Consider the following 25057-nt stretch of genomic DNA (forward strand, 5'->3'; position numbering starts at 1 on the left):
TGAGGAAGAGAACACACGTAGGCTTAGAGAAACTCTTGTTAACGCTGAAGCATATTTCAAGATGCGGGATAAAAAGTTGAAGGTGGAGTATGAGCTCAGATTTTTTAAATCAGACTTTGCTAAGATGGTGTTGGTGAAGGAGGAGGCACTTTCCCAGTTGGCCCGTGCAAAACGGGTTCTTACTAAACTGAAAGCAGAGGTGGATAAGACGAGCCTGGATGATCTTGATTAGGGAAATCAGTATATTGTTCTTTTGAAGTTGAATTAGCTATATGTTGTACTGTGCTGTTTTTATGTAGCTACCGTACTGTGATGTTATAATGTATTTATGTGCTTGATATGAAATTGGCAAACAACTGTTCGATATGAAATGTGAATTTGCATAATACTGGAATTATTAATTGTAAACTAATAAACCTGCTAAATGTGTCATGGATCTTTGCAAATGGTTCTAGTAGTAAAAACGCTTGCGATGGATAGCCCAATGCCACATAGTTTTCTTCATCAAATCGTGTGTGATATAGTTGATAAAAGCAAGCAATTAACCAAGGAAGACCGTGTGTGATAGTTAAACCTTTCAGACACGAGCCTACACATAAAACTGTGTGGGATGTATGTCCGAACGGAAACGTTTTCCTTGGATTGACTGTGTGGGATGTACATAAGAATGGAAACGTATTCCTTGGATTGACTGTATGTGATATACATACGAACGGAAATGTTTTTCTGGGATTCACCTTGTGGGATGTACATACCTACGGAAATGATTTTCTCAGACTATCGTGTGGGATGTACATACCTACGGAAATGATTTTCTTGGATTACCGTGTGGGATGTACATACCTACGGAAATGATTGGGTTTCGATGCCTCGCCCGATCGCACATTGATACATCTCCAACGTATCTATAATTTTTTATTGTTCCATGCTATATTATATCCTGTTTTGGACATTATTGGGCTTTATTATACACTTTCATATTATTTTTGGGACTAACCTATTAACCGGAGGCCCAGCCCAGAATTGCTGTTTTTTGCCTATTTCAGAGTTTCGCAGGAAAAGAATATCAAACGGAGTCCAAACGGAATGGAACCTTCGGGAAAGTGATTTTCGGAACAAACGTGATCTAGAGGACTTGGACCCTACGTCAAGACATCAACCAGGAAGGCATGAGGTAGGGGGGCGCGCCTACCCCCCAGGCGCGCCCTCCACCCTCGTGGGGCCCATGTTGCTCCACCGACGTACTTCTTCCTCCTATATATACCTACGTACCCCCAAACTACCAGATACGGAGCCAAAACCCTAATTCCACCGTCGTAACTTTCTGTATCTACGAGATACCATCTTGGGGCCTTTTCCGGAGCTCTGTTGGAGGGGGTATAGATCACGGAGGGCTTCTACATCAACACCATAGCCTCTCCGATGAAGTGTGAGTAGTTTATTTCAGACCTTCGGGTCCATAGTTATTAGCTAGATGGCTTCTTCTCTCTTTTTGGATCTCAATACAAAGTTCTCCCCCTCTCTTGTGGAGATCTATTCGATGTAATCTTATTTTGTGGTGTGTTTGTTAAGACCGATGAATTGTGGGTTTATGATCTAGTTTATCTATGAACAATATTTGAATCTTCTCTGAATTCTTTTATGTATGATTGGTTATCTTTGCAAGTCTCTTCGAATTATCAGTTTGGTTTGGCCTACTAGATTGATCTTTCTTGCAATGGGAGAAGTGCTTAGCTTTGGGTTCAATCTTGCGGTGTCCTTTCCCAGTGACAGTAGGGGCAGCAAGGCACGTATTGTATTGTTGCCATCGAGGATAACAAGATGGGGTTTATATCATATTGCACGAGTTTATCCCTCTACATCACGTCATCTTGCTTAAAGCGTTTCTATGTTCTCTTGAACTTAATACTCTAGATGCATGTTGGATAGCGGTCGATGTGTGGAGTAATAGTAGTAGATGCAGGCAAGAGTCGGTCTACTTGTCTCAGACGTGATGCCTATATACATGATCATACCTAGATATTCTCATAACTATGCTCAATTCTGTCAATTGCTCAACAGTAATTTGTTCACCCACCGTAATACTTATGCTCTCGAGAGAAGCCACTAGTGAAACCTATGGCCCTGGGTCTATTTTCCTTCATATTAATCTTCCAATACTTAGTTATTTCCTTTGCCATTTATTTTACTTTGCATCTTTATTTCTCTTTATCATAAAAATACCAAAAATATTATCTCTCTTTATCATAAAAATACCAAAAATATTATCTTACCATATCTATCAGATCTCACTCTTGTAGGTGACTGTGAAGGGATTGACAACCCCTTTATCGCGTTGGTTGTGAGGAGTTTATTTGTTTGTGTAGGTGCGAGGGACTCGTGCGTGGCCTCCTACTGGATTGATACCTTGGTTCTCAAAAACTGAGGGAAATACTTACGCTGCTCTACTACATCACCCTTTCCTCTTCAAGGGAAAACCCACACGGTGCTCAAGAGGTAGCAAGAAGGATTTCTGGCGCCATTGCCGGGGAGTCTACGCAAAAGTCAACATACCAAGTACCCATCAGAAACCCTTATCTCCTGCATTACATTATTTTCCATTTGCCTCTCGTTTTCCTCTCCCCCCACTTCACCTTGCCGTTTTATTCGCCCCCTCTCTCTTCGTCCTCCTCCTCTTTCTCTATTCTCCTCTTTTTGTCCGTCTCTTGTTTTCTTGTGTGTTGGATTGCTTGCTTGTCACGATGGCTCAAGATAATACCAAATTGTGTGACTTTACTAATACCAACAACAATGATTTTATTAGCACTCCGATTGCTCCTCTTACCGATGCTGAATCTTGTGAAATTAATGCTGCTTTGCTGAATCTTGTCACGAAAGATCCGTTTTCCAGCCTTCCTAGTGAAGATGTCGCTACCCATCTAAACAACTTTGTTGATTTGTGTGATATGCAAAAGAACAAATATGTGGACAATGATATTGTTAAATTGAAGCTATTTCCTTTTTCGCTTAGAGATCATGCTAAAGCTTAGTTTTCGTCTTTGCCTAAAAATAGTATTGATTCGTGGAATAAGTGCAAAGATGCTTTTATCTCTAAGTATTTTCCTCCCGCTAAGATCATCTCTCTTAGAAACGATATTATGAATTTTAAGAAACTTGATCATGAACATGTTGCACAAGCTTGGGAGAGGATGAAATTAATGATACGTAATTGCCCTACACATGGTTTGAATTTATGGATGATTATACAAAAAATTTATGCCGAATTGAATTTTGCTTCTAGAAACCTTTTAGATTCGGCCGCGGGAGGCACTTTTATGGAAATCACTTTAGGAGAACCTACTAAACTCCTAGATAATATTATGGTTAATTATTCTCAATGGCACACCGAAAGATCTACTAATAAGAAAGTGCATGCGATAGAAGAAATTAATGTTTTGAGTGGAAAGATGGATGAACTTATGAAATTATTTGCTAATAAAAGTGTTTCTTCTGATCCTAATGATATACCTTTGTCTACTTTGATTGAGAATAATAATGAATCTTTGCATGTGAATTTTGTTGGTAGGAATAATTTTGGTAACAACGTGTATAGAGGAAACTTTAATCCTAGGCCGTACCCTAGTAATTCCTCTAATAATTGTGGTAAATCCTACAACAATTCTTATGGAAATTTTAATAAGATGCCCTCTGATTTCGAATCTAATATTAAAGAATTTATTACTTCGCAAAAGAATTTCAATGCTTTGGTTGAAGAAAAATTACTTAAGATTGATGAGTTGGCCAGGAACATTGATAGAATTTCTCTTGATGTTGATTCTTTGAAACTTAGATCTATTCCACCTAAGCATGATATCAATGAGTCTCTCAAATCTATGAGAATTTCTATTGATGAGTGCAAAGAAAAAACCGCTAGGATGCGTGCTAAGATAGATTGCTTTATAAAAGCGCGTTCTTCTAGTTTCCATGACAACAAAGATGAAGATCTAAAAGTTATTGATGTGTCCCCTATTAAATCTTTGTTTTGTAATATGAATCTTGATAATGATGGGACTGAATATGATCCACCTTTACCTAGAAGGCGTTCCAAAAATTCGGAGTCTTTAGATCTTGATGCTAAAATTGTTAAAAGTGGGATTGAAGAAGTCAAAACTTTAAATATCGATGAACCCACTATTTTGGATTTCAAGGAATTTAATTATGATAATTGCTCTTTGATAGATTGTATTTCCTTGTTGCAATCCGTGCTAAATTCTCCTCATGCTTATAGTCAAAATAAAGCCTTTACCAAACATATCGTTGATGCTTTGATGCAATCTTATGAAGAAAAACTTGAGTTGGAAGTTTCTATCCCTAGAAAACTTTATGATGAGTGGGAACCTACTATTAAAATTAAAATTAAAGATCATGAGTGCTATGCTTTGTGTGATTTGGGTGCTAGTGTTTCCACGATTCCTAAGACTTTGTGTGATTTGCTAGGTTTCCGTGATTTTGATGATTGCTCTTTAAACTTGCACCTTGCGGATTCCACTATCAAGAAACCTATGGGAAGAATTAATGATGTTCTTATTGTTGCAAATAGGAATTATGTGCCCGTAGATTTTATTGTTCTTGACATAGATTGCAAGCCTTCATGTCCTATTATTCTTGGTAGACCTTTCCTTAGAACGATTGGTGCAATTATTGATATGAAGGAAGGGAATATTAGATTCCAATTTCCGTTAAGGAAAGGCATGGAACACTTCCCTAGAAAGAAAATTAAATTACCATATGAATCTATTATGAGAGCCACTTATGGATTGCCTACCAAAGATGGCAATACCTAGATCTATCTTCGCTTTTATGCCTAGCTAGGGGCGTTAAACGATAGCGCTTGTTGGGAGGCAACCCAATTTTATTTTTATTCCTTGCTTTTTGCTCCTGTTTAGTAATAAATAATTTATCTAGCCTCTGTTTTGGTTGTGTTTTTTGTGTTTAATTAGTGTTTGTGCCAAGTAGAACCGTTGGGAAGACTTGGGGAAAGTCTTTTTAATCTTGCTATAAAAAATAGAAACTTTAGTGCTCACGAGAATTGCTGTCATTTTTATTTGGAAAGTGATATTTAGTTAATTCTTTTTTAAGATGATTAATAGATAAATTCCTCACGTCCAGCAATTTATTTTAAATTTTTTGGGGTTCCAGATCTTGCGTTAGCTACAGATTACTACAGACTGTTCTGTTTTTGACAGATTCTGTTTTTCGTGTGTTGTTTGCTTATTTTAATGAATCTATGGCTAGTAAAATAGTTTATAAACCAAATAGAAGTGGGAATACAGTAGGTTTAACACCAATATAAATAAGGAATGAGCTCATTACAGTACCTTGAAGTGGTGTTTTGTTTTCTTTCGCTAACGGAGCTCATGAGATTTTCTACTTTAAGTTTTGTGTTGTGAAGTTTTCAAGTTTGGGTAAAGATTTGATGGATTATGGAACAAGTAGTGGCAAGAGACTAAGCTTGGGGATGCCCATGGACCCCCCAAGATAATCTAAGTACACATAAAAGCCAAAGCTTTGGGATGCCCCGGAAGGCATCCCCTCTTTCGTCTACTTCCATCGGTAACTTTACTTGGAGCTATATTTTTATTTACCACATGATATGTGTTTTGCTTGGAGCGTCTTGTATTATTTGAGTCTTTATTTGTTAGTTTTCCACAATCATCCTGGCTGTACACACCTTTTGAGAGAGAGACACATGATTCAGAAATTGTTAGAATACTCTATGTGCTTCACTTATATCTTTTGAGTTATATAGTTTTTGCTCTAGTGCTTCACTTATATCTTTTAGAGCATGTTGGTGGATTTGTTTTATAGAAACCATTGTTCTCTCATGATTCACTTAGATTATTTTGAGAGTCCTACAAAACAGCGTGGTAAATTTCTTTAATTATGTTAGGAATTCAAGATTAATAATAAAATTTTCTTGTGAGTGTGTTGAATACTATGAGAAGTTTGATACTTGATAATTGTTTTGCGATATGGAGATGGTGATATTAGAGTCATGCTAGTTGAGTAGTTGTGAATTTGAGAAATACTTGTGTTAAAGTTTGTGATTCTGGTAGCATGCACGCATGGTGAACCGTTATGTGATGAAGTCGGAGCATGATTTATTTATTGATTGTCTTCCTTACGAGTGGCGGTCGGGGACGAGCGATGGTCTTTTCCTACCAATCTATCCCCCTAGGAGCATGCACGTAATACTTTGCTTTGATAACTTGTATATTTTTGCAATAAGTATATGAGTTCTTTATGACTAATGTTGAGTCCATGGATCATACGCACTCTCACCCTTCCACCAATGCTAGCCTCTCTAATACCGCACACCTTTCACCGGTATCATACACCCACCATATACCTTCCTCAAAACAGCCACCATACCTACCTATCATGGCATTTTCATAGCCATTCCGAGATATATTGCCATGCAACTTACCACCGTTCCGTTTACTATGACACGCTCCATCATTGTCATATTGCTTTGCGTGATCATGTAGTTCACACTGTATTCGTGGCAAAGCCATCGTTCATAATTCTTTCATACATGTCACTCTTGATTCATTGCATATCCTGGTACACCGCCGGAGGCATTCACATAGAGTCATATTTTGTTCTAAGTATTGAGTTGTAATTGTTGAGTTGTAAGTAAATAAAAAGTGTGATGATCATCATTTTTAGAGCATTATCCCAAGTGAGGAAAGGATGATGGAGACTATGATTCCCCCACAAGTCGGGATGAGACTCCGGACTAAATAAAAAAAAGAGGCCATAAAAAAGAAAAGGCCCAAATAAAAAAAATGAGAGAAAAAGAGAGAAGGGACAATGCTACTATCCTTTTACCACACTTGTGCTTCAAAGTAGCACCAAGATCTTCATAGAGAGTCTCCTATGTTATCACTTTCATATACTAGTGGGAATTTTTCATTATAGAACTTGGCTTGTATATTCCAATGATAGGATTCCTTAAAATGCCCTAGGTCTTCATGAGCAAGCGAGTTGGATGCACACCCACTTAGTTCTTTTTGTTGAGCTTTCATATACTTATAGCTCTAGTGCATCCGTTGCATGGCAATCCCTACTCACTCACATTGATATCTATTAATGGGCATCTCCATAGCCCGTTGACATGCCTAGTTGATGTGAGACTATCTTCTCCCTTCTTGTCTTCTCCACAACCACCATTCTATTCCACATATAGTGCTATGTCCATGGCTCACGCTCATGTATTGCGTGAAGATTGAAAAAGTTTGAGAACACCAAAAGTATGAAACAATTGCTTGGCTTGTCATCGGGGTTGTGCATGATTTAAATACTTTGTGTGGTGAAGATGGAGCATAGCCAGACTATATGATTTTGTAGGGATAACTTTCTTTGGCCATGTTATTTTGAAGAGACATAATTGCTTAGTTAGTATGCTTCAAGTATTATTATTTCTATGTCAATATTGAAATTTTGTCTTGAATCTTTCAGATCTGTATATTCATACCACAATTAAGAAGAATTACATTGAAATTATGCCAAGTAGCATTCCACTTCAAAAATTCTGTTTTTGTCATTTACCTACTCGAGGACGAGCAGAAATTATGCTTGGGGATGCTTGATACGTCTCCAACATATCTATAATTTTTTATTGTTCCATGCTATATTATATCCTGTTTTGGACATTATTGGGATTTATTATACACTTTTATATTATTTTTGGGACTAACCTATTAACCGGAGGCCCAACCCAGAATTGCTGTTTTTTTACCTATTTCAGAGTTTCGCAGAAAAAGAATATCAAACGGAGTCCAAACGGAATGGAACCTTCGGGAACGTGATTTTCGGAACAAACGTGATCCGGAGGACTTGGAACCTACGTCAAGACATCAACCAGGAAGGCACGAGGTAGGGGGCGCGCCTACCCCCCCAGGCGCGCCCTCCACCCTCGTGGGGCCCATGTTGCTCCACTGACGTACTTCTTCCTCCTATATATACCTACGTACCCCCAAACTACTAGATACGGAGCCAAAACCCTAATTCCACCGCCGTAACTTTCTGTATCCACGAGATCCCATCTTGGGGCTATTTCCGGAGCTCCGCGGGGTATCGATCACGGAGGGCTTCTACATCAACACCATAGCCTCTCCGATGAAGTGTGAGTAGTTTATTTCAGACCTTCGGGTCCATAGTTATTAGCTAGATGACTTCTTCTCTCTTTTTTTTTTGATCTCAATACAAAGTTCTCCCCCTCTCTTGTGGAGATCTATACGATGTAATCTTCTTTTGCGGTGTGTTTGTTGAGACCGATGAATTGTGGGTTTATGATCTAGTTTATCTATGAACAATATTTGAATCTTCTCTGAATTCTTTTATGTATGATTGGTTATCTTTGCAAGTCTCTTCGAATTATCAGTTTGGTTTGGCCTACTAGATTGATCTTTCTTGCAATGGGAGAAGTGCTTAGCTTTGGGTTCAATCTTGTGGTGTCCTTTCCCAGTGACACTAGGGGCAGCAAGGCACGTATTGTATTGTTGCCATCGAGGATAACAAGATGGGGTTTATATCATATTGCACGAGTTTATCCCTCTACATCACGTCATCTTGCTTAAAGCATTTCTATGTTCTCTTGAACTTAATACTCTAGATGCATGTTGGATAGCGGTCGATGTGTGGAGTAATAGTAGTAGATGCAGGCAAGAGTCGGTCTACTTGTCTCGGACGTGATGCCTATATACATGATCATACCTAGATATTCTCATAACTATGCTCAATTCTGTCAATTGATCAACAGTAATTTGTTCACCCACCGTAGTACTTATGCTCTCGAGAGAAGCCACTAGTGAAACCTATGGCCCCGGGTCTATTTTCCATCATATTAATCTTCCAATACTTAGTTATTTCCTTTGCCATTTATTTTACTTTGCATCTTTATTTCTCTTTATCATAAAAATACCAAAAATATTATCTTATCATATCTATGAGATCTCACTCTCGTAGGTGACCGTGAAGGGATTGACAACCCCTTTATTGCGTTGGTTGCGAGGATTTTATTTGTTTGTGTAGGTGCGAGGGACTCGTGCGTGGCCTCCTACTAGATTGATACCTTGGTTCTCAAAAACTGAGGGAAATACTTACGTTGCTCTACTGCATCACCCTTTCCTCTTCAAGGGAAAACAAACGCAGTGCTCAAGAGGTAGCACACACGGCCCCAGCCTAGGTCCCAGGAGGGCCTATCCCCGATGATTTCTGGGTCGTGTGGGAAGGACACCCTATCGCACACACTCACTTGGCGACGGTTCCAAATGCCATGGCGGAAAGGGGTTAAAAACCGTTTGTTTAGGACCGACGCGCACCAGTGTATGTCCGTATTTTGTTTTTATCGACACCTCTCTCTCAAAGCTTGTGGACATGTTTTTCGATTTTGGTTTTTGCTTGAGAACAAGGGAGGTCTAAGCTTGGGGGAGTTGATATGTCCATTTTGCATCATGTTTTCTTACTATTATTTATAATGTTTTCATCCATAATAATGCTTTTTGGAGTAATTCTAATGCCTTTTCTCTCATAATTTGAAAGGAACACACCAAGAGGGAGAATTCCGGCAGCTGGAAATCTGGACCTAGAAAAGCTACGTCAGGCCATCTATTCTGCACAACCCCAAATGAGCTGAAACTTCACATAGATTTTTTATGGATTACTTAAGAAATATTAGAGCCAATAAACACCAGAGGGGGGCCACCAGGTGGGCACAACCCACCTGGGCGCGCCCTGGTGGGTTGTGGCCTCCTCGGCCCACCTCCGGTGCCCACCTTCTGGTATATAAGTCATTTTTACCTAGAAAAAACAAGGAGGGACTTTCGGGACGAAGCGCCGCTGCCTCAAGGCAGAACTTGGGCAGGAGCACTTTTGCCCTCCGGCGGAGCGATTCCGCAGGGGGAACTTCCCTCCCGGAGGGGGAAATCATCATCATCATCATCACCAACAACTCTCCCATCTTGGAGAGGGCAATCTTTTTTTAGAACTGGTGACAATGAGATTCTCTCACTGCCTTTTATATTAATCAAAAGAGAGGGGGGGGGGGGTAGAGTGTACAGCTATTTACATGTTACATTAGAGGGGGGTGTTAGGTAAAATCTAATGCAATGAATCACAATGAACTAGCTATAGATAAAATGAAAGGACCCTGCTCTTGCTTCGATCTATGAACTAGCATGGAAAAGTCAAGCTTGAATCTGTTCCTCCAGGAGTCAAACGAGGGTTGGATCCCTCTAGAGTGTTTGTCGTTCCTTTCCTTCCAGATCCCCCAGGCCGCGACAGTAAAAACCTCCAAGAACATTGGCCGAGCCCACCTGGCTTTACCCTCATGCAGCATTGTCATCATACAAGTGCCATTTGTCCAATGTATTCCAAGGGCATCCCAGCATCTCTGACTGAACGGGCAGGTAAAGAAGAGGTGCACGACGTCTTGTTCACGCGGGTGATGGCAAAGAAGGCAGGTGTAGTCATTGTTCTAGATTTTGTAATTTCTTATTCTGAGCATATTTCTAGTGTTCAATCTATCGGCCATCAGCAACCACAAGAACACTTTCCATTGCATTGTACATTTTGTTTTCCATATCCAACTGAAGTCCTCATCCACCTGCACCTGGCTGAAGCAGTGAGCATAATATTGAGTGGACCTAAACTTTTCTCCTTCCCAAACACACGACCACACATCCTTGCCATCAGTGATCGAGGTATTCAAGGTCTCAGACTGCAGCCCGACAACCTCACGACGTGCCTCCATTGATAGCAGCAGGTGAAACACTTCCCCCAATCGATCAGAGGACAGAAGTTGCCGCACAGAGATATCCAGTTCCTTGGCAAAAGAAAAAGCTCTCGGAAATTTGTCTTGGAAGACTTCAATTTTCCAATTATCTTTCCAGAATAGGATCGTGTCATCCGAAACCACGTCCAATTTTGTGACCCCCCCTATATATGTTCGAGATCTGCATGAGGTCTCTCCACCAAAACGAGCCACATGGTTCCGTAGCATGAGGTACTTTGGCCGCATAATAAGTATCCCAAATCAACTTCATGCAAGGCACATCGCACTTGTTGTAGAATTTGTGAAGTTGTTTCAGCAACAACCCTTGGTTTTGAACCCTAAGATCGATGATCCCAAGTCCTCCTTTATTCTTAGGTCTGCAGACCATCCCCCATGCCGCCAACGAGTTACCCTTGTGTCCATCGTCTGATTTCCTCCCCCAGAGACAGGACCTATGCAGTTTGTCAAGGTGCTCAATGATCTTAGGGTTTATCTTGATGGAGCACATGGCATATATGGCCAAGGAGGTGACCACCGAATTGAGTAGTGTGAGCTTGGAGCCATAATCCAACAGAGATGCTGCCACCGGCACTCTCCTCTGAACTGAGGTCACCAAAGGCATCAGGTCAGTCACACTCGGGCGCATGGTGCCCATGGGCAGTCCAAGGTATGTAAACGGCATCTGGCCAATAGAGCAGCCAAAGATAGCTGCAATTCCTGTCGCCTGCAGATGATCGAGGTTGATGGGCACCAAAGTTTGATTTGTGAAAGTTGATCTTGAGGCCCACCAAGGGAGTCCTGGATTAGGGGGTCTCCGGACAGTCGGACTCTATCCTTTGGTCGGACTGTTGGACTATGAAGATACAAGATTGAAGACTTCGTCTCGTGTCCAGATGGGACTCTACTTGGCGTGGAAGGCAAGCTAGGCAATACGGATATGTATATCTCCTCCTTCGTAACCGACCTTGTGTAACCCTAGCCCCCTCCGGTGTCTATATAAACCGGAGGGTTTTAGTCCGTAGGACAACAACAATCATACCATAGGCTAGCTTATAGGGTTTAGCCTCTCTGATCTCGTGGTAGATCTACTCTTGTACTACCCATATCATCAAGAATAAATCAAGCAGGACGTAGGGTTTTACCTCCATCAAGAGGGCTCGAACCTGGGTAAAACATTGTGTCCCTTGTCTCCTGTTACCATCCGCCTAGACACACAGTTTGGGACCCCCTACCCGAGATCCGCCTGTTTTGACACCGACATTGGTGCTTTCATTGAGAGTTCCACTGTGCCGTCGCCAGAAGGAAGGATGTCTCATCTCGTCTTTAAAGACGGTACTACTATTGGGGGAGCTTTGGCTGTCGGCCAAACTCTCCGGCTAGGTGGTTTCATCATGACCGCCTGTTCGGCCGCCACGCCGACGTTGACTTCTCGGGTCATTGAAAACAGCCTCCACGTCAAATCGGCACTCACCGAACAGATGGATCCAATGGAGCTCGCCTCCCTAAACGAGCTCTTGGATCGCATCGCCACCCTGGGAGTCGCTACGGACTATGATCGGATTGGACTTAAACCCGATCAAAGGGAGATTAACTCTCCGCCGGTCACCCATCATATTGCAGTGGTGGAGGAACAATGCGGCGACCTCTCCTCCATATTGAGGACCAACTATGTCCGGATTCCTGAGCTCTCCGAGCCGGATACCCATTCGCGGGAGGACAGCATCCAATCCCTGAACTTAGAGTCAGGCAGCGGGCCAGGATTATAGGGCAACACCCCAGAACCAGAATTTCCAAAATTGGAAATTCCTCGGCCCCTGGATCCCAGATCGGGTAAGGGTTTGGATTCAATTCCACCCACCCACCCAAACATAAGCGATATTTCCCACACAAGGCAAGAGCCCTAGGAAACAGTACATCACTATTGGGCCAGATTCCTCCTTGCGATGAACAAGGTTAAGGACTGTCGCGAGGAAGACGCAATCTTATTTTTCTGCAATAATTGCACGGACAAGGGAATCCTTAACGCCATAAATCGCTGTGAGATATCACGCTTCGCTGACTTGGCGTCCATAGTACGAAAGTACTATGCGATGGAAAGTGCCTGGAAAACCGAAACAAACTTTTGGGATAATCCGGCCCTAAATACGAACCCAGTCTGAAATAAAAGGGTGCACTATCAAAAGACACCCGGGTTAACTACCAAAAAGCAAAAACCCTCTATAGGGCATGGAACCGTACTGGAGGGATGGCTCAATGGACCCTGTAAAATTTATAGTACAGAGGGCGCCATACCAACACATAGCGTTAGAGCATGTTGGATACTCCGGCAGGTAGCCAAAAGTGGCGAGGATCTCCTAATTCCAGAAGCCACAGAGCACCATCCCAAAAATACCAGTACGGTATTAACAGTCTTTGAGACCTTCACATCAAATAATAGGCGAAAGCGAACACTCCGCAGCCTTGCCGAAATCTACCACGTGGCGACAATAAACCCATGGAGTGACAGGGCTATTACTTTCAATGCCAGTGATGAACCTAAATTCCGAACACCCCGAGCACCAGCCGCATTGGTCCTCGGTCCAATTGTGGACGGATTTCGACTCACCAAGGTACCCATGGACGGCGGCAGCGGATTAAACCTCATATATGAGGAAACCCTTCAAAAAATGGAAACAGACTGGAACCGCATCGAGCGAAGCAGCACAACCTTTAGAGGAATAATCCCTAGTCGGGAAGTGCGCTGTACAGGCAAAATCACACTAGATGTGGTGTTCGGCACGCCGGAGAATTATAGGTCCGAAGAGATTACGTTCCAAGTGGCCCCATTCAGTAGCGGTTACCACGCCCTGTTAGGGCGGGAGGCGTTCACAATCTTCCAAGCCATACCCCATTACGGGTACATGAAGCTCAAAATACCCGGGCCCAACGGAATTATCACTCCCGCTAGTGATCCGGACACAACACTCCGCGCCGAAAACAAAATAGCCGCACTGGCCCTCGAGGCATTATCCAAAGCCCTCTCGGCCGAGGAATTAACCACGCTACGCTCCACAGTGGATAGGGACGACGTGATACTCGACAAGAGATCCAAGTCCACCTCTTTTAAACCAGCGGATGAAATAGTCAAATTCCAAGTCCACCCAACGGACCCTGCAAAAACAGCCTCCATCGGGGCACAGTTAAACCCCGCCATGGACGCCGCACTACGAGAGTTCCTGCGCGAGAATTGGGACATATTCGCCTGGCATCCCTCAGACATGCCAGGAATCCCACGCAGGCTGGGCGAGCATAGCCTCAATATCCTAAAGGGATTCAAGCCGGTCAAGCAAGCTCTTCGGCGTTTCTCCAAACCTAAGAGACAGACCATGGGAGAGGAACTAGCCAAGTTATTGGAGGCCAGATTCATCAGAGAAATAAAACACCCGGACTGGCTAGCAAACCTGGTGATGGTACCAAAGAAGGATAAATCCTGACGCCTTTGTGTCGATTTCAAGGACCTCAATAAAGCTTTGCCAAAGGATCCCTTCCCCCTCCCCCGCATCGATCAAATTATTGATGCTACCGCAGGACACGAGTCATTGTGTTTCCTCAACGCATACTCCGGTTACCATCAAATCAAGATGTCAGAGTCCGACCAAGCCGCAACGACATTCATCACACCATACGGTCCCTTCTGTTTTAACACAATGCCTTTTGGGCTCAAAAACGCCGGCGCAACATATCAGCGCATGATTCAGACATGTCTGGAGAAACAAATCGGCAAAACAATAGAGGCATACGTAGATGATGTGGTCATCAAAACCAAACACGTCGACTCTTTGATAGACGACTTGAGGCTCACATTTGACAACCTCCGAACATACGACATCAAGCTCAATCCGGAAAAATGCGTTTTGGCGTACCAGCCGGAAAGCTCCTGGGTTTCATTGTCTCCAGTAGAGGTATTGAAGCTAATCCGGCCAAAATCCGAGCTTTCTCACAGTTGGCTACCCCAACAGACCTCAAACAAATCCAGAAGTTCACTGGATGCATGGCGGCTTTAAGCCGCTTTATCTCCCACTTAGGAGAAAAGGCTTTACCCCTTTATTGCCTCCTTCGGCGCACCGAACACTTCGAGTGGACGGACGCGGCCATAGCCGGATTGGAAGAAATAAAGGCCATTTTGGCAACCAACCCAATCTTGGCCGCGCCAAACATCGGCGAACCAATGCTGTTGTACATCGCGGCAACTCATCAAGTTGTCAGCGCAGTGCTCGTTGTCGAACGGGGAGCGGACGGACATAAATTCCGTATTCAAAAGCCGGTATACTATGTATCCACTATCCTCAATCCATGCAAATCACGATACCCACATTATCAAAAGATAGCCTATGCGGTATTCATGGCATCCCGGAAGCTGCGACACTACTTTCAAGAGTGTTCGATTACAGTAGCCTCGGAAGTGCCACTTAATGATATTATAAACAACCGCGATGCTACGGGCCGGATTGCTAAATGGGCCATCGAGCTCCTCCCATTCCACATAACATACAAACCTCAACGAGCCATTAAGTCGCAAGTATTGGCCGACTTCGTCGCCGAATGGACGGAGGCCGAACTCCCTAAAGAGTATGGCGCATACTCCAATTGGATCATGAACTTCGACGGTTCTAAAATGTTGGCTGGTCTAGGGGCTAGCGTTGTCCTGACGTCCCCAACCGGAGATACCGTTCAGTACGTACTACAAATACTGTACACAGACTCCAACAACGTAGCCGAATATGAAGCTCTGTTGCATGGTCTTCAGATGGCAGTCTCCATGGGCATTCAATGCCTGGAGGTGCATGGGGATTCGAACCTCGCAATATCCCAAATAAATGGAGACTTTGATGCCAAGGATCCAAAAATGGCGGCCTATCGAAACGCCATCCTAAAAATGTTAGCTCGGTTTAAGGGGCTCGAATTTCACCATGTGGCTTGGGAAAACAATCAGGCGGCGGATATCCTCGCCCGCATCGGCGCAAAATGCGATGCGGTCCCCCCCAACATATTTTGCAGAGGCTGTTCAAGCCATCCGTAGTATGGGAAGGGGACACGGGTAACAACAGCCCAGACCCGGCCAAAATACCCGATACCGAACACTCTGACACAATCGGAGGCTCCGCCACCGAAATAACACCTTCAGCCCACGTAATAATGGCCATCATTGCCCCGTGGACAGAATCATTCCTGGCCTACCTAACTAGACAGGAACTTCCGGAGGACCAAAATGAGGCACGCTGCATAGTGCGGCGATCCAAGGCCTACAGGGTCCATGAGGGAGAATTGTACAAAAAAAGCACTACCGGAGTCCTTCAAAGGTGTATCTCCAAAGAGGAAGTGCGGAACCTTTTGGCAGAAATTCATGCCGGACTCAGCGGTCACCACGCCGCAGCCCGGGCTCTTTTAAGCAAGGCCTTCCGTACTGTGACGCCCCCGATTTAATCGTACACTAATCATGCACGCAAATGTGTACGATCAAGATCAGGGACTCACGGGAAGATATCACAGCACAACTCTAAAACATAAATAAGTCATACAAGCATCATAATACAAGCCAGGGGCCTCGAGGGCTCGAATACAAGTGCTCGATCATAGACGAGTCAGCGGAAGCAACAATATCTGAGTACAGACATAAGTTAAACAAGTCTGCCTTAAGAAGGCTAGCACAAACTGGGATACAGATCGAAAGAGGCGCAGGCCTCCTGCCTGGGATCCTCCTAACTACTCCTGGTCGTCGTCAGCGGGCTGCACGTAGTAGTAGGCACCTCCGGTGTAGTAGGGGGTCGTCGTCGATGGTGGCGTCTGGCTCCAGGGCTCCAGCATCTGGTTGCGACAACCAGGTAGAAGGGAAAAGGGAAAAGAGGGAGAAAAGCAACCGTGAGTACTCATCCAAAGTACTCGCAAGCAAGGAGCTACACTACATATGCATGGGTATATGTGTAAGGAGGCCATATCGGTGGACTGAACTGCAGAATGCCAGAATAAGAGGGGGATAGCTAATCCTGTCGAAGACTACGCTTCTGGCAGCCTCCGTCTTGCAGCAAGTAGAAGAGAGTAGATTGAAGTCCTCCAAGTAGCATCTCCAAGTAACATCTCCAAATAGCATCTCATAGCATAATCCTACCCGGCGATCCCCTCCTCATATCCCTGAGGTAGAGCGACCACCGGTTGTATCTGGCACTTGGAAGGGTGTGTTTTATTAAGTATCCGGTTCTAGTTGTCATAAGGTCAAGGTACAACTCCAAGTCGTCCTGTTACCGAAGATCACGGCTATTCGAATAGATTAACTTCCCTGCAGGGGTGCACCACATAACCCAACACGCTCGATCCCATTTGGCCGGACACACTTTCCTGGGTCATGCCCGGCCTCGGAAGATCAACACGTCGCAGCCCCACCTAGGCAAAACAGAGAGGCCAGCACGCCGGTCTAAACCTAAGCGCACAGGGGTCTGGGCCCATCGCCCATAGCACACCTGCACGTTGCGTACGCGGCCGAAAGCGGAACTAGCCCCTTAATACAAGAGCAGGCTTACGTTCCAATCCGGCGCGCGCCGCTCCGTCGCTGACGTCTGAAGTGCTTCGGCTGATACCACGACGTCGGGATACCCATAACTACTCCCACGTAGATGGTTAGTGCGTATAGGCTCGTAGCCGACTCAGATCAAATACCAAGATCTCGTTAAGCGTGTTAAGTATCCGCGAACGCCGAACAGGGCCAGGCCCACCTGTCTCCTAGGTGGTCTCAACCTGCCCTGTCGCTCCGCCACAAAGTAACAGTCGAGGGCCGTCGGGAACCCAGGCCCACCTCTACCGGGATGGAGCCACCTGTCCTTTCAGCCCCCTCGTCAGAATCACTTGCGGGTACTCAATGAGCTGACCCGACTTTAGTCACCATCTGTATAGTATGTATGTATGTATAGTATATACCCGTGATCACCTCCCAAGTGATCACGGCCCGATAGTATAGCAAGGCAGACTGACAAGAATGTAGGGCCAATGATGATAAACTAGCATCCTATACTAAGCATTTAGGATTGCAGGTAAGGTATCAACAGTAGTAACAATGACAGGCTATGCATCAGAATAGGATTAACAGAAAGCAGTAACATGCTACACTACTCTAATGCAAGCAGTATAGAGAAGAATAGGCGATATCTGGTGATCAAGGGGGGGGCTTGCCTGGTTGCTCTGGCAAGAGAGAGGGGTCGTCAACTCCGTAGTCGAACTGGGCAGCAGCAGCGTCGGTCTCGTAGTCTACCGGAGAGAAGAGGGGGAAGAAACAATGAATACAATGCAAACAAATGCATAACGATGCATGACATGACAAGTAACGATGCTAGGTGTGCCCAATCGCGGTAGTAGGTGATACCGACGAAAGGGGGAAACATCCGGGAAAGTATTCCCGGTGTTTCGCGTTTTCGGACTGGTGAACCGGAGGGGGAAAGTTGCGTGTTCGGTATGCTAGGGGTGTGTGGCGGACGAACGGACTGCGTATCCGGAATCGTCTCGTCGTTCTGAGCAACTTTCATGTACAAAGTTTTTCCATCCGAGCTACGGTTTATTTTATATTAATTTTAAAAGATTTAAATCATTTTTAGGATTTATTTATTTAATTTAATCAACATTATCCAGAATAGTGTCTGCTGACGTCAGCATGACGTCAGTAGTTGACCTGGTCAACCTGACAGGTGGGTCCCGTTCGTCATTGACTGTTTAAACTAATTAGGGTTTAATTAAGCTAACTAGTTAATTAGGTTAATTAAACATGATTAATTAACTTAATTAATTAATTAATTAATTAATTTAATTATTATTTATTTATTTTTAATTTTAATTTAATTTTTTTTATTATTATCATTTTTTTAAATCATTTTGGGCGTGGGCCCCGTTCGTCATTGGCCCAGGGGGCTTATCGGGCGCGGGTTAACGGGGATGGAGCGGAGCAGAGCCACAGGGCTCGCGGGTGGACCCGGCGAAACGAGGCGGAGCCCCGCTGTGCGGGCATAACCCGCCCAGACAACGCGCCAGAGCTGGCCGCGGGCGCCGGCGGCCAAGGGCACACGAGCGCCGGCCGGAACAGGGCAGCGGGACGGAGGGGACCGGAGCCATGGGCGCGCGTGTGTCGGCGAGCGACAGCGCGGCGTAGGCGGACGGGCGAGGCGCGGTGGCCGCACGCGCAGGCGGCGACGGACGTAGCGGAACGGCGGGGCAGGGCGAGGTGCGTCGGTGCGGGGCGACGGGCGCGGCCAGGGAGTGGCCCGACCGCGGTGAGCGGGGCGACGCGGTCGCGCGGTGACTGGGCCAGGAGAAGGGGAGCTCACAGGGGGGGCGTAGGGATCTGGCAGTGGCTCGGGGAGGAGTTGAGGTCGCGTCGGAGAGGACGGCGGGGCAGCTCCGGCGAGGTGTCGAGGAGGTGGCCGTGGCGGTGGTGGGCAGCAGTGTCGAGGGTGCCGGTGTCGGGTGGTGGCGGCGTCCAGGCGGCGGGGCGCGGATCGATCCGGCGGCTTCGGGGTTGGTGGCGGGGCGAGGCGACGGCGGCGATGCGAGGCGGCGCCGAGGACGCGCGCCAGCGTCGAGGAGTGGGGGGGGGGCGCGGTCGCCGGGGAGAGGCGGCGGGGTCGGCGATGGTGGTCGACGCGGGCGTCGGGGTCGAGGGGTGAGCGCCCCCGATCCAGAACGTGGGGAGGGAGTGGGAAACGGGGGAAGTGGGGGGTGGGATCGGGCTAGGGTTTCGGTGAGGGGGATAAGGGGAGTGGGGTGGGCCGCCGTCGGTGGGCCGGCTGGGCCGGCGTGGTCGGCTGAGCCAACTGGGCCAAGGGGCCCAGTGGTGGGGGGGGGGGGCTTGTGGCCTGCTGGGCCGAAGCCCGGGGGGCAAGGGGGGGTTCTCCTTTTCCTTTTTTTGTCTTGTTTTCTGTTTTCTTTATTATATCTTTATTTCTTTATTTTAGTTGCATTTTAATTTAGTAAAATATACACTTAGTATCTAATTCAGTATTTTGACTTAGTCCAGTCACAAAAAGTCTAGACCCCAAATAACTTAGTTTGACATTTTATTAATCATAAAAGTTATTCAAATAATCATTTTTACTACTGTTTTATTCATCTCATAGTATTTAAACATTTTATAAATGTGTGGTTTTTCCCCAATAATTATCTATGCAATATTTGGTTCACTCCGAACATTTTAGTTTTAATATTTGAAAACTTTTATTGTTTGCCTAATTTTGAATTTGAATTTGAATCGGTTTCGAACTAACTGGAGATTAGCAGCTATAAACGAGGTCACGTGGCATCATTAGCAGAGGATCACTGTAGCTTAATTACCCGGACGTCACAATTCTCCTCCACTACAAGAAATCTCGTCCCGAGATTTAAGCGGTGGAGTAAGGGGCGAAGGTGTTGGTAGCGAAAAACCTAACGAGTCTTCTCGGTCTTGGCTGCCCTTACTAAGAGGTTGATCCCTTTCGTTGATGTCTTCATTTCACTGCTTCAAGTCACCATGATCAATTTGTCATCCTTTCTTCGGGATCTCCATCGTACTTACGAATAGGTAAGGGGCAGCTCTACAACGATAGGATGTTACAAGGGAAATCTTTTAGGGTTTACCCAAGTATGAACATACGAGTATCTCTCGAGTTGAACAAATGAAACACATCGAGAGCAAAGTAAGACGGTGCAATAAGAAGTTTCAAGCGGATAGGCAATCGTTCATTGCCTGAAACAGAGTGTGAATGGGGTTCAGAGCAACGGGAATAAGTATTGTGTCCGATACCAGAATAGAGCATTAGGAAGGTGGCCCGTGAATTAAATATGAAGCCAAGCGTGGGAAATAACCATTAGTAACAGGGCTGTACAGGAGAGTCAGGTTTTGATCCTGTGGAACTGTGGGTTATGGGCCCACCATGTGGGTTAAACGTTGAGAGAGCGGTGACATCTTGCACGGTTATGATAGCAAGGCATGCCAGAGAATAACCTGTCAGTTAGGTCGGTAACAACGTCGATACCAAGGGCGAGGGACGAAGAGAACCATTTTCCTGCTCGTTGAACGAGGCGGGCCAATAGGCAAGGTTCTCGTCCATTGGTGGCTACCGAAATGTCATCAACAATAGTAACAGGGTCTTGCTGACAGAATTGTACACCGAGGTATATTCATAAGCAGGAGAATATTACTGCTTAGATCATATAGATCACAAGAAAGGTTAAACCAATTAATGGAAAGGAAAATATGGTTACCAGATTAAGCAGAACAATGGAAAGGAAAATGTGTTTAAACACATATTTCAGGGTATATCCTTCCCAAGGACAAGCAGTGCATGATATCCACGACAGGATATAATATAGAAAACTCCTTAGGTAGGGGAGAGAAATTTCATGACATTACCCATACAGCGGTGTTTGGATAATTTAGCAGGAAACATTTAGCATTGGCTTCAAATGTCCTTGTTAAAAATCGAAGTACCACAAACATGCTTCGAGATAGCATTACATGGTCTTCAAGCAAGTTAAGGCTTTGGAAACAAAAAGGGTCCATCAGGAAGAACTTATAGAATAAGTCTTACAATTTCCTCATGGGTGAATGGATAACCTTGCTGAAAAGGAATCTATAATGATAGGTCCTCCAGCCGGGGGGGGGTGCTAGGCATGACATCATGTTACCGGGTCATCAAAGGATCAACATCATAACTCTTGGAAAGTTGTCCCAACCATCATATCCGACCAAGATTCAGATCCGATTGGTGTCATGATACCTCAGACTCAGGATGTCCGAGAAGAAAAGCTGCGGCACATATCAACGAAATGACATTGTAAGATTCTCGGGAAATGAACTATGAAGTGATTTCCGTTATCAAGAGTTCATCATTAACCCAAGGAGAGGACAAGGAGGTGTCTGGTGAACTCAACGGCAATTCACCGAGATTCCCAAAAGATGGATGTCCACAATTAAGTGAACAAGGAGATAACATTTGTCAGATCAAAAGATATAAGGAAGTATGCTCGAGGAAAACATACACAATTAAACATTGGTTGAAAGGTGCGCCCGAAATATGGGTTGGGTTGCACGACCAATGTCAGAATGGTGATGCAATAATCAATAGCCTAAGAATGAACTTTCGACCATTAACTTCAAAGAGATAGGGTTGCTAGAAGGAAAGAATCCAAACAACATCGTTCACTTGTTGGAATTAACACGGGGACCAAGAAAGAATGGTGATAGTAAGAAGTATTTCTATGTCAAGAATTCTCAAGGGGTGGAACAAATCTCAGAACATTCTTGACATAAAGGATGGTAATACTCCAAGGTAAAGAAGAACAATTGCTGGATAGCAAGGAACTCAAGGTATAACACCAAACATGAACAAGCTTGTGTTGGTGGGAAGGCCATAAAGTGGTCGATGATAATACAATTCATCGAGGGCAAGGATGGTATGTCTCATCATTAATTCACTTGATATCCTGGAAGAGCATCAGAATGTAGATGGTGATCATGACACATTTGTCGAGAGGTTCCACGAAGATGTAATCGATCCGCGATCACATCAGTCAAAAGAATGATGAAGCAAGAGGTTATTGGAACCATAGGTACAACACAAACCTGAAATCAAGATTGTTGTTCAAGGCGAACTGATATGACGAGGAAGATCGACGTAACCTTAGCTCATTGTCAAAAGTTGTGCTCCGGGATTAAGGACCAGGTAGCACAGTTAAAATTTAGAATGGTAATGATATAACCGATCAGGCTAGGAATGACATGATCGGGTACAAACTCGTACATAAAGAATATTAGTAAGAGTTGTTAAACCGTAATGCGGACTCGGTTTAGTTATCGGTGTCTTTGAGTGTTTAATAACTCAGAGCCCAATGAAAAATTTGTAATCAATGAGTATGTAGTACTTGATGAAGAACTCATAGGAAGTTATGCAGTCCCATGATAATCTCGAGATACCAGGGGGGTAATACTCGACACAAGATCAAAGTAAAGGTTGGACTGGTGTATTGTTCCATAGAAGACAATTGTTTTAACTTGTCCGAGAAATGAGATCTAAGAAGAACAATCATGGTCGGAACCACGGTTGCAAAAGGCCAGATCCTAGATATAAGATGAACTTATACCAAAGGAATAATTTATTTAAAAGAAGCTTTAATGATAAGATCTACATCGTGTCCATGGGCATGAACACAAGTTCAAGGTCGACTCCCACTTCTCCAATGCATAACCTTTCATTCACTTCTCACGTCCGATGAAGATGCAGTGTTGAAATTTTATCTGGTGAAGTACCAGAAGTGTATGACTCGTGAAAACTTTCGGGTTCACACGGTTTAGAGAAGGCATATGTTCAACCCATAGGGCTTCTTAGAGGCATATACCACAAGTTTCAAGAGTAAATAACACAAGCCCGAAAGCAGAGTAAGGTTGGCCAAGCGGAGGATACAACTTAACAAAGGCATTATGTATCAGGGGAAGAACTCATAAAGTGATCAAATGTGAAGGACACTGTCGGATAACAATCCAACAAAGGACTTGATGGTCCACAAAGGATCTGATACGAGTATCGGTACTCAACTAGAGGGAGAAGAATGCAAGGAGATCAGATTATAGAAACAACTGACTAACTCAATTGTCAAATGCAAAGGAATTATGATTTCCAAATCAAGGGATCAGAAGCAATGCTCTGATTAGGGATGGATAAGTTGAATAGCCTTAGGGTATAATCAACGACAATTGGATTGGTCGAGAACCAATTCCAGTTAAAAGAATGGAAGCTCAGCCGGAAAAGTAATTTATAAGGATCAATGATGATTGCGTGTATTCGCAAACATATTGAGTCAACAGACTCAAAATGATAATGACAAGGAATGTCATTAAGACTACGAGAGTTATGGGATTAACCATAATGCAAGCAAGCAAGAATTTCAAGAGCCAAAGGCTCCAGAGGATTTTCGGAAGATCGAATATTATTTTTGAAGACTTTTGTGAAACACAAGAACAACTGGGGATGAGCGGATACTCGGCAAGTGCGGCGATTTATTTGAAGGGGTATTCATGTGGCAAAGAACTGCTAGGCAGTAGGCACGAAGTATTCTCGGAACAATAGAGAAAACTTCGGGTATCTTGTAATAACAAGAACAATGGGGAATGATCGTAAGAATGGCAAGTGTAAGTAGTTATCCATAAGGATTTATCGGTGGTCGGGAATAGCAAAAGTGATGGGCACAAAGTCTCGAGAGAATATCAAAGAGTATCTCCGAAATCTTCTGGTGCAGTCGGTGACCATCTGGACTGAAGGGGCTCTCCGGGAGAAAGCACTCGCGAGAACCTAAAGTTAGTTTTGTTATTAGCAAAATCGTTTAACCCGAATAGAAGAGAGTTCAGAATCCCAGAGTAAAGATCGAGGAGTAAAAGATCCTAATACCACCCGATGGCGACGTGGGCCCGTAAGGCACACATCCATAGTAAAAGTTTTTGTAATGTCTAGACTCGACTTTGGCCAAGGAGTGTGGAAGGGGGATTCCTACAGGCAGTCGGCTCTGATACCAACTTGTGACGCCCCCGATTTAATCGTACACTAATCATGCACGCAAATGTGTACGATCAAGATCAGGGACTCACGGGAAGATATCACAGCACAACTCTAAAACAAAATAAGTCATACAAGCATCATAATACAAGCCAGGGGCCTCGAGGGCTCGAATACAAGTGCTCGATCATAGACGAGTCAGCGGAAGCAACAATATCTGAGTACAGACATAAGTTAAACAAGTCTGCCTTAAGAAGGCTAGCACAAACTGGGATACAGATCGAAAGAGGCGCAGGCCTCCTGCCTGGGATCCTCCTAACTACTCCTGGTCGTCGTCAGCGGGCAGCACGTAGTAGTAGGCACCTCCGGTGTAGTAGGGGTCGTCGTCGACGGTGGCGTCTGGCTCCTGGGCTCCAGCATCTGGTTGCGACAACCAGAAAGAAGGGAAAAGGGGAAAAAGGGGGAGAAAGCAACCGTGAGTACTCATCCAAAGTACTCGCAAGCAAGGAACTACACTACATATGCATGGGTATATGTGTAAGGAGGCCATATCAGTGGACTGAACTGCAGAATGCCAGAATAAGAGGGGGATAGCTAATCCTGTCGAAGACTACGCTTCTGGCAGCCTCCGTCTTGCAGCAAGTAGAAGAGAGTAGATTGAAGTCCTCCAAGTAGCATCTCCAAGTAACATCTCCAATAGCAT

This window comes from Triticum aestivum, chromosome 5A (genome assembly GCF_018294505.1).
Source record: "Triticum aestivum cultivar Chinese Spring chromosome 5A, IWGSC CS RefSeq v2.1, whole genome shotgun sequence".
Taxonomy (NCBI): Eukaryota; Viridiplantae; Streptophyta; class Magnoliopsida; order Poales; family Poaceae; genus Triticum; species Triticum aestivum.